The 10,948-nt window shown below is 42.2% G+C and overlaps 1 long non-coding RNA gene across 1 annotated transcript in view; it reads right to left on the bottom strand.

Annotated features, from left to right (window-relative positions):
- Positions 1 to 1,025: 1,025 nt before the first annotated feature.
- LOC102160535 (uncharacterized) overlaps positions 1,026 to 10,948 on the bottom strand; it is a 365,378-nt gene continuing 355,455 nt past the window's right edge. Inside the window, exon 4 of the long non-coding RNA XR_014819402.1 lies at positions 1,026 to 2,034. This is a non-coding gene — a long non-coding RNA (uncharacterized LOC102160535). The remainder of the gene's footprint in view (positions 2,035 to 10,948) is intronic.

Genomic DNA, 10,948 nt, shown 5'->3' with positions numbered 1-10,948 from the left:
GGTAGCTGTTCTGGACAGAGAGAAAATTCAATTCTCCTTCAGATTGTTTGTGTATGATGATGGGGATATTTTTGCACTTATACGATATCTTCACAGCAGTGCCCAAAACATTTTCGAAGTTTTTTTCCTACAACAGTATATTCAAAGTAAAAGCAAATAACTACTGTGTTCCATTGGGGTAATTGTAGCACAAGCCTTGTGTTATTTCCTGTGTTAAAATCCCTCACTATATCTAACTGACTCTTGGGATTAAAACCTTGAATTTCTAATATTTTATATTTTTAAGAAGAACAGATGGGTTAAATTTACCTCTGAAAATATGGAGAAAAGCATCTTCCAGCATAGTAATAGCTTTTTTTTTTTTGTCTTCATAGTTTTCAATACATAAAAGCAAACATTTAAGATAAATTGAGTAATAACAATTAACACTTAATAAACACTTGAGTCTGAAACCATGCTAAAATCTTTATGTCATGACTTTATTTAATTCTCAAGACAATGCTGTGTTATATACTGGTATGATCCTCATGTTAGAGATGATAAAATTGAAGGTCAGAGAGGTTTAGTAACTTGTCTAAAGTCACACAGCTTAGGTGGATCCATCTGATCTCAGTATCTGAACACTTAACCACAATACTCACCCATCTATCTTTGACAAATGGCAAATGATTGTATCCCTAGAAGTTTCCAAGGAACAGCTGGCTCTGGATGTGTTTGCCAATCCCATTATAAATAAATAAGGGCTACACTGGCATGCTTTAGCCAATACCTTCCCACAGGTCCTGTATACCAGGATAGACATGGCCAGAGAGGCATCTCTTATGGAGAGCAGCTGGTTCTGGTGGTTGAAAATGGCGAAAATAGCCAAAGTAGTTGGTTTTGAGACCTCATTATTAGTCAAACTTTCCTATAGTGGTCCTGGTGACATGCATTGTAGGATAAAATTCGGTAATCTCACAAACCAAAAACAGCACAATTTTCAGTCATGCAACTTGCAAGGAAAAAAGCATGAACTTCAAACCTTAGAATTGTTCATTCTTTTCTTTCTTTAATCTTCATACAAGGGTTGAGTTAGTGTCATATTAAATCAAGATGCATCACAATGAAAGTAGGAAAAAGACAAAGATTTTTTTGACACTACAGACCTTGATTTCTATTTCCAATACAAATTATTGTGAAAAAGACTCTGATTTGGCTAAAAGAAGCTCACTTGGTTATTTTAACAGACGTAGGATTCCCTCCACCCCATCTTTGGAAACAACTTTCTTACTGTTCTCTCCTCAATGTTCAGAAAAATAAAGTTCCTGAAAAGAGATAAAGGTCAAACACCAGCATAGACTCAGAAATCTCTTTCCTATCTCCTTTCAGACAGTTAAAATTTTTCTTCTTTATTGAAATGTGCTCAGTCAAGGTATAAACAAATTGTAAGAGACCATTTATTTAACCGTCTGGCAGCTTTACCATATCTCCTTGTAGCAGGGCTTCCACTGTAAGATTCTGCTCTCATCCACCACAGAGGGAAATTCATATTCATATGGAGCCAAATCTCATGTGAAAGCCTGTCCCGTTGATGGTGCATCCTCTGCAGTTAAAGTGTTTACAGGGTTCGTAGTGGCTCAGAAACATGACCACATTCATCTCCTTCATCTTGGGGATCTTGGCATTGAATAAATAGAGCTGATCCTTTATGCAAATACTACCCGTGACTATGGGCCACTTCGAATACATGACTTTTCTCACCATGAGGAGAATTAGTATTGGAAACCCTGCTTTCTGCCAAGAACTCCGGAGTCATCCTGTCATGAACTCTTAATTCAGGGATCAGTCTTCCCATTGGCAGCCAACCCTCAAACCCACAAAGCTGTGTTTAATTTGCTCTTGGAAGACAGACTGAGTTCTCCCCCTTGTGCTGTGCCAGAGGATGCCTAACTGTGGAGCCCCGGGAAACATCTGCATTGAAGCTTGTGAATGCTGTTCATGCAGCACTTTTCATGGCTGTTCAAGACCTGGCTGATTGGTTCCAGGCAGTTTTACCTGAAAGTGAGAACAAGATAAACATAGCTGGCAGCATAGGGTCTTGAGGGAGATTTGGAGCTACTCTGCAAACTCAGAGGTTTCTGTTAATAAAAGTTCATATGGTCTCCCAGGAACCTGCTTGTTGGCACAATAAAAGGATGGGCTGCTCTCTGGGCAACCTGGAATAGCAGCAATGGCAAGACTTGATGCCTATATTTTTCTTAGGAAATGTCTACACACAGCCTGCTTCCTCAGCCATAACTTGCTCTTTCTGGGTCAATGGGCCACTTTTGGTTGGGGGATCCACTTCTACTTGCTTCTAGTCCAGAAGGGCTAAAATGAGCACCATTCCTGGCCTTAGGATAGAGCTTATTGCAGGCTGAGATCAGTCAACATGTGGTATTTCTCTTGGTCACAGAAATTGGTTCAGGACCTTTACATGTGAATTACTGGATACTTGCTTAATACTAGATGTACAAAGACTTTGCAATTTCCTGTTGAGTTCAAACTCAGAAGGATGTAGCACTGGGAACTGCAGGGAGACACTTTATGACCACGTACGGCTTGGGATTAGAGCTGATATGGAAGAAGCCTACGTAAAAAGAAGAGTAATAAGTCTATAGTGACATCATGTAAGCTGGATCAAGCCACACCTGAAGCTGATACCCCTTGGACCCTCCAGTTATTATGCATGTTTTTACATGGGATGATGAGTTATGACATCTGTTGTGTACAACCAAAACAATCAGAAGTGATATAGCTTTAAAAATTACTTTCCTTTAAAAGAGTTCAAAGGAGGAGTTCCCGTTGTGGCTCAGCAGTTAATGAACCCTACTAGCATCCCTAAGGACATAGGTTTGATCCCTTGCCCAATGGGTTGGGGACCTGGCATTGCCGTGAGTCGTGGTGTAGGTCATAGATACACCTTGGATCCCGTGTTGCTGTGGCTGTGGCATAGGCCAGTGGCTGCAGCTCCGATTAGACCCCTAGCCTGGGAACCTCCATACGCCATGAGTGCAGCCCTAAAAAAAAAAAAAAAAGAAAGAAAAAAAAATAAAAAAGAATTCAAAGGACAATTATCCAGGTACTTTATGTATTAGCATAGTCAGATTTGCTCTTCACTAGAGTTTTCTCTTTTCCTAAAAATATTTTGAGCATAATAACATGCTAAATACATCTTATCAAACTAATAGGGAATAGTAATAATAAAAGCTTTGCACAGCCAAAGTGTTTTGCTTACCAAAAAATTTCAGAAACATTATCTCATTTGATCCTCGTAAGTAAATTATGAACTAGATTGGACAAATTTTGTCTTATTTTATAGAAGAAAGAGTTAGGTGATACCATGTCTAAAGTATATAGGAGTAGAAATTGAGCTTAGTGATACTATATTATGAATACAGTTACTGACATTTCAAAAAGCCAAGAAACTTGCTTAACCTCATACAGCTAGTCATTTAATGAATATTTTGAAGAAAAAACTTTTTGAATTTCTTTGCAACTTCAGCTGCTATGTCATATTTATTATCCACAAATCTCTTATTCCTGGTGCTTGAAGTACAGCTTCCTTCCTCAAAAAAAAAAGGTTGGGGGGGGAACACATTTTACTCATAGAAGATAAGCATTCAGTCTAATTCTATTCACGCTTCTGAGCACCAGAAATGTGATTGGGTCACAAACTTGACAGAACAAATTTCCAATTCGTGTCCATAACCATAATCAAGATCATAACACGGTGCTTTCCCTCACTGCCCCGAGATGTTATCCCATCACTTTGATATTATAAATCATTAAGGAATGATGCCATTCTGCCCAGGATTCTTTTCTTGGTAAATGTGACCATCATAGTTCTATTTAATGTTAGAGTCATAAACCTGGTTCTTCATTAGTAGCAGGGAGCCCTCCGGCTGGAGGCCTGCCATCAACATGCAACAAAAAAAATACTATCCCTCTTTATCTCCCCTTTGATTACCACAGGTAAGGTCCCTACTGTGTGATATCTCTGACATGAATTTAAATTCATACTCCAGATCACTAGATTTCTTCCACCTTTTCCCCAAAGCCCCTTTTTAAAAAACTTTCATTGAAAAAGATACATCTACCCCTATGTTCATTGCAGGACTATTCACAATAGCCAAGACATGGAAACATCCTAAATGTCCATCAACAGATGTATGGATTAATCAGATGTGGTACATATACACAATGGAATGCTACTCATCCATAAAAATGAATAAAATAATGCCAATTGCAGCAACATGGATAGAACTAGAGACTCTCATACTAAGTGAAGTAAGTCAGAAAGAGAAAGACAAATACCATGTGATAGCAATCTAATATAAGGCACAAATGAACCTATCCATAGAAAATAAACAAACTCATGGACATGGAGAACAGACTGTGGTTGTCAAAGGGGAGGGGGAAGGAGTGGGAGGGACTGGGAGTTTGGGGTTAGTAGATACAAACTGTAGCATCTGGAGTGGATAAGCAATGAGATCCTGCTGTATAGCACAGGAAACTATACCTAATCACTTGTGATGGAATGTGACAGAGGATAATGTGAGAAAAAGAATGTATATATATGCATAACTGGGTCACTTTACTGTACATTTTACTGTAAATCAACTATAATGAAATTTTTTAAAAATTGTAAAAAATGACGGCAATTTCTTTGGTTATTCAATTACATTCAATTAATAAAATCTATTCATTCAACCTTTCAACAGATACTATATGCCAGGCACTGTTCTAGGTGCTGGGATAATATTGGGGAAAAAAAATCTCTTATCCTGTGGGAGTTACAATTTTGGGAGTCATCAGCACAGAGATGGTACTTAAAGCCCTAAGACTGGGAACATTTACCGAGAGAGTAAATGTAATTAAAAAGTGCAACACTCAAGCTCTGAACTCTGAGGAAGTCCAACATTTAGAGTTTGGAGAAATGAAGAAGACACTGACCAGTGAGGTAGGAGGAATACCAGGAGAACCTGGAAGCCAGGAGAAGAAAGTTTCCAAAAAAGGGGCATTGACTTGGTCAAAGGCTGCTTGTTGGCCAATCGAGATGAGGTCTGAGAAGTTGCATTCAATTTAGTGATCTTGTAGTTCCTTGGTAACCTGAAGCCAGGTCAGGGAAGTGGTGGGGCTCAAACCTGCCTTGAGTGGGTTCACAGGAGAGGGAAAGAGAAGCCACTGGAGGTTGCAAGATCAGATGCCCGTTTCAAGGGGATTTTCTGTAAAGGGAAGGAGAAAAATAGGGTGTAACTAGAAGAGAAAGTGGGGTCAGAAAGGGGTTATGTTCAAGATGACAGACATAACAGTGCATTTGCATTGGTGGGAATGATCCTGTAGAGAGGGGACCCTTGAAGGTGTAGGAGAGGAGGATTGCTGGCCAGAATCCTCAGGTAGGACTGAGGGTCAGGATTGTACCCAGGTGGAAACACTGGCCATGGGCAGATGAAAGGCCACGTTCTCACAGACACAGGAGAGAAGGCAGGTGGGTTGGTAGATATAAGGTAGCACCTTGTGACAGTTCTCCTCTGATGGCTTCTATTTTCTTGCTCAAATAGTGTGCGCCTCTAGCAAAGAGGTCATTTCCTAACATTTTTGCGAAGCTAAGGAATGTCAATGTCAAGAATTTGGTGGCAGGGAAACCCGACAAGGGTGATGCTCTTATTATGAGTTTGGTGTCTAACTTACGGCAGTGAGAAGAAGACGGCTCTCCTAGCCTAGGTCTCAGCCTGCCTTTCTAGAAACAGATCCCTGACAAGCAGATTGGGCAGTTCTAAGGAAGTCTCACACACCGGATTCTGTCACACCCAGGTTTGAGGGGAGACACCAAACCTTCCATGACCTTGATTTCATGAGTGCCTGCCTTTTCTCTTTTCCACAAGGCTCTCCCTCTGGGTCCAGTCTCTTCTCAGATGTTCAGAAGAGCACATTCTGGAGGTGGCAGGAGTGACTAGCAGACTGAAAGGAGACCCAGGGGAATTTCAGGAAGGTGCCTGCCTCTTCGTGGTTTTCCCCATATTTATACTGGTCCCGGCCCTGATGGTTTCTTTCTCTGCTTAAAAAAAAGTAAAACATTTTCTGCCATGTTTATAGAAAGACCTGCTTCAATCTCTGAGTGGACTCTACAGAATTATGATGGGTGGAATCAATATGCCCTTTTCCATAATTTGGAATTTGAGGTTTTCAGTGTCCAGGCAGGTGGGGAAAGGGGCTGAGACAGGATGGTGACCCCATCCCCTTTGGCAGCTCTGTGTGTTGGGTATCATTATCTCCACTGTACAGACGGGTTCAGTGAGGGCAGGTAACTTGCCCAAAGCCACACAGCAATACTAGAACACACAGACTTGAAACTTGGACTCTCAGAGCTCAGGGACATGCCCTTCTCAGGATATGTTGCTCTATAGTCAACTAGCAAATGCTGTGTCAGGACATGAGAAAGGATTTCCCTGATCTGTCCCTGCACTGCCTCTCCAGGCAATTCAGAAATTTCTGCTTCAAGCCCTTGTTCTGTGGGATTTATGCTACAAAAGACCTTTTGTTATACCTCCAGCATTCAGAACATTGCTTCCTGCCAAGGCAACTTTTCATTTATCAGAGGTCCCTCTGGTATACAGATGATCAAATTATTTGGTTACTGTTTTCTTGGCCAAAAAAAAAAAAAAACAGTAAGGGAAGAAGTCTAGGCGCTCAACTGCAATGTGAATCTGTTTTTGTTTTGTTTTGTTTTTGGTCTTTGGAGATTCTTTACTTTCAAAAACAGCTTCCATCTTACTGCCTGGCCGTGGTTTTGGCTGCCCTGCACCCCCTATCCCAAATATACTTCTTAGGCATTCCAAGTGGACATTTACGACTTTTTACAGATGAGCTTTTCCAAGCATGTGATCTACAGTGGCCACTCAATTTCCTCTTTTCAGAGTTTCCAGCCCTTTTCATCAGCAACTGTAGTGAGAAGACAGAGGCCATCCTCGCCAACTTCCTCAGCCCCCAACCCCCGCATTCCCTAGGGCAGCAGATTTGCTCAATGCTCACCCTGTCCTCATCCTTTATCTTATCTCAGAGTCAGGAAGCAGTGTCCTTCATGGCTTCCATGATAATCTTTGTAGATGTGACCTTGATCCCATTTCCTCTCATCTCCTTGGGAAACTCCTCCCACATTTTCAATCTCATATTCAACCTAAGGTCTAAATAACTCCCATTGAAACAATTTTTCTTCTTATTTTCTTAAGCTACTGCCCCATTTCTAAATGTTCACTGCCAGACTTTTGGGAAGAAATGCTGAACTTGACACCTTTACCTCTTTGTACCACAACCTGTCCCACCCATTCTATTGAAATCACTTTGGGACATCATCTGTTCTGACGGTTCTTCCATGACTCCCAGTCCCCACGGTTAATGGTGTGCTCTATGTTTCCCTTCTCTCAGCATCTTAACTCTACAGTTAAGAGTGTTGGCATCAGTCAGACCTGAGGACAAGTCCTAACTCGGTCACTTCTTAGCTTTGTCGGGAGCTTTCCTACAATTCTGGGCACGTGGTACATAGCCCACAATGTAGTTGTGATTCTCCTCTTAACTATTGTTAGCCATCCCTTCTTTTAAAAATTCTTTCATCCTTTGGTTTCTCTGTCACCAAACTTTGGTTCTCCTCCAGTCTCTGATGGTTTTCTCTAAGTCCCTTCACTGTCTCTCTTCGTTAAATACAGGCAGTCTCCCAGCCACTGCCTTTCACTTTTTCCTTTTCCCACTGTGTTTTTTTCCTGGGAGATATGACTCACTCCCACAGCCCTCCCCTTCCCCGAGGTGATGGGTTCATCTCTAGCCCCACCCCACTGACTGTGATTTTTCTGATTGGCTGGAGCTCTCTGTGCCCCCCCTCCCAGTGGAGGTCCATCCCAAAGTCACTTCCTCCATGAAGCCTTCTAGTCTCATCCATCCTTGCTCAGAATGCAGCGGTTCCTCAGGACACCTATCTTTTATAAAGAGTCCCATTTCTACCAATCTACAGAAATGAAACAGACTCACAGACATGGAGAACAGAGTTGTGGTTGCTGAGGCGGAGGGAGTGGGATGGACTGGGAATTTGGGGTTAGTTGATGCAAACTATCACATTTAGAGGAGATAAGCAATAAGATTCCTTCTGTATAGCAGAGGGAACCATATCCAATAACTACTTTTTTTTTTTTTTGGTCTTTTTTTCTTTTTCTAGGGCCGCACCTGTTAAGGGTCTAATCGGAGCTGTAGCCACTAGCCTACGCCACAGCCACAGCAACACCAGATCCAAGCTACGTCTGCAACCTAGACCACAGCTCATGGCAACGCCGGATCCTTAACCCACTGAACAAGGCTAGGGATCGAACCTGAAACCTCCTGGTTCCTAGTTGGATTCATTAACCACTGAGCCATGATGGGAACTCCTCCAATCACCTTTGATAGAACATGATGTAAGATAATATGAGAAAAGTGTGTGTGTGTGTATACACACATGGCTGGGTGGCTGGGTCACTTTGCTGTACAGCAGAAATTGACAGAACACTGTAAATCAACTATAATAATAAAAAAATAAAATTAAAAACAGTTGCATTTCTGCACTGATTATGAGATGCATTATTACTTTGAACTATGGCTGGTGTGTGTATTTCTAACTTCCTCATTAGACCATAAGCTCCATAGGGCGGGAACCACATTTTAATCACCCTTTTATCCCTGACACGCTACATGTGGCGTAGTCCTCATGGTAGGCTGGACACATTTGTACTGACAGGAAAGGCAAGTGGGATCTGGTGAGTATTCAGAAACTCAAGCCTCCCAAACCAGACTCCAAGTCGTGGGATAGCTCAGGAAAGGCTGGAAACATGAGTGTTACAGAGAAATCAAAGGAGGAGAGCACAGACATGAACTACATGGTGTGGAGGGCCTGGGGGCTACAGTGCCTGAGAGAATGTAGACTGAGATAGGAGAGCAGAAGGAGAGGCGGGAGGGCTTGGGGAAATGGAGCAAGGAGAGTCTACAAGAAAGCGGTGGTGGGGGAGGCGGCTACCAGAAACTAGAGGAGTCCCAATTCCTGGGTCATGGCTTGGGGACTTTGTCTCTCTCACGTAACTTCCGTGACCCTGAAGATCAAATCCAAATTTCACAGCAGGCCTTTGAAGCTTATCATTTATAAAGGTTTGGAAGCTCTTCGAACAGGAAAACTAAGAAAGAGAGGGATTTTCTTGTTTCATATGTAACCTTTAAATATTAAAGGGAGACAATTGTCTTTAAATATAACTAGATAATATGCAATCAGACTCTCCTTTACTTTTCCGATGAAACATCATCAATAAGATACACTGACCACACTGACTATTAACATCTACTGAATCAGTTTTTAAATGACCAGATGAGACATAGTGATACATTATATGTGGATGCACATTTGGAGCACTCTGCTTTACTTATCTGTGGACCAAAAGGCAGGGTGTGAAAGCAATACATTCCATTCCATTCATTTTTAACATCAGTTTTCCTCACTTTCCCCCATTCCTCTTTGTGTTAATAGTGTATACTGCAGTTCATTAAGCTGAAATCCCCCAGGCTGCTTTCTTAATGTGATCATCTAAACACAGGCCAGGTGATAATACGAACACTGCTGGGACAAGATCTTTTTCACTCTTGAGAGTCCTCCTAGAATGTTCCATGGACAGTTTTAGAACTTTTATTTTTGAGAACTGGCATACAAAGCCTTTTCCACTACTGAGAAGAAACCAACAACATCCTATTTGCAGCAGAAGAAAACACCATTAGGATGACGCCTTAGGAACACATTTGGGTGGTGGCAGATCACAAGACACTTGGCTCTGGAGTCAAGATATCAGGTTTCAATCAAAAATATATAGACTGGATATGAATAAACCCTCTCCCAAAGCTCATGCTTCTCTGTTGGCTAGGGATTCAGATGGGGGATCAGTAACAGTGGCAGATGACACCAGAGAAACAAGGATCCCATCTGCAGACAGATGAGAAGAAGGAGGAAATTTTCCTTGGGCACTTTGCTTGAGACACGTTAGAAAGAAAATAGTCTATCACATCCCTCTAACAACATCGGCTGGTGCTCTCTTGCCAACAACTCAATTGGTTTAGAATGTTAGACTTGGAGGATTGCATCATCCTTCTCAGATATCTGCAGGCTCCCTCCTGCCTAACTAGGGGGAAAATGGAGATGTGGAACCCAGTGGTGTGCTAGCACCAGTAGCCCATCCTATCTGGCTTTGTCCTTGCACCCCCATGAAGAAGACAGGACTCAGGTAGCTATAAATAGCAACGTCTTCAATCTGTTCTCAATCAAGAGACATTCCCTCACCCCATCCAGATCCGCTCTCCACTCTGCTCTGTTCCATTCCCTGCAACAAGGGCTGACTAGTACAGATCGTACCTACTGAGCCTGAATGATGGAGCACACTGGCAGGGGACTGGAGGATGTGGCTCTGAAGAGGGAGGCCTGGGTGTTTATTTCCCTAGCCCCCACCCCCTCCCAGATTGCAAAGGCTTGGCTGCTTCCCCACCAAAGGCCAAAGCTCGTTTCAAATGCCCTCTCCACACAACCACTCCTTCTGGATTCTTCAAACCAGTTGTTCCCTTCAGGCTTACACATGGCAAAGGTTAGCAAGCATCTCTGTATTAATCACCCCTGAAGTCACCAGTTTGGTGCTACCATCCGTGCCAACCACATGTGGCCCAACAGTGATAGACTGTTGGTGGCTTCCCCCAGTAACATAACAAAGACTGGCTTACAGATCATGTAATGAGTGCTGTCAGTCTCTGCTGTTGTTGACCTTGGGCATAGAAGGAAGGGAAAACCCAGCAAAAACTCTACATGTTTCCTGTTTCTGCCACAGATCTTTATCATAGTAGGTAAAGGCTGGGCTGTGAGTAACTTCATTCTAGAATC

This window comes from Sus scrofa, chromosome 1 (assembly GCF_054392235.1).
Source record: "Sus scrofa isolate SSC_HxYL_T2T_F1_AM1 chromosome 1, Sscrofa_HxYL_maternal_Yorkshire_Landrace_v2.0, whole genome shotgun sequence".
NCBI classification, from domain to species: Eukaryota; Metazoa; Chordata; class Mammalia; order Artiodactyla; family Suidae; genus Sus; species Sus scrofa.
The sequence above is the reverse complement of the archived record's forward strand: the minus strand, read 5'-3'. Positions and strand labels throughout refer to the sequence as shown.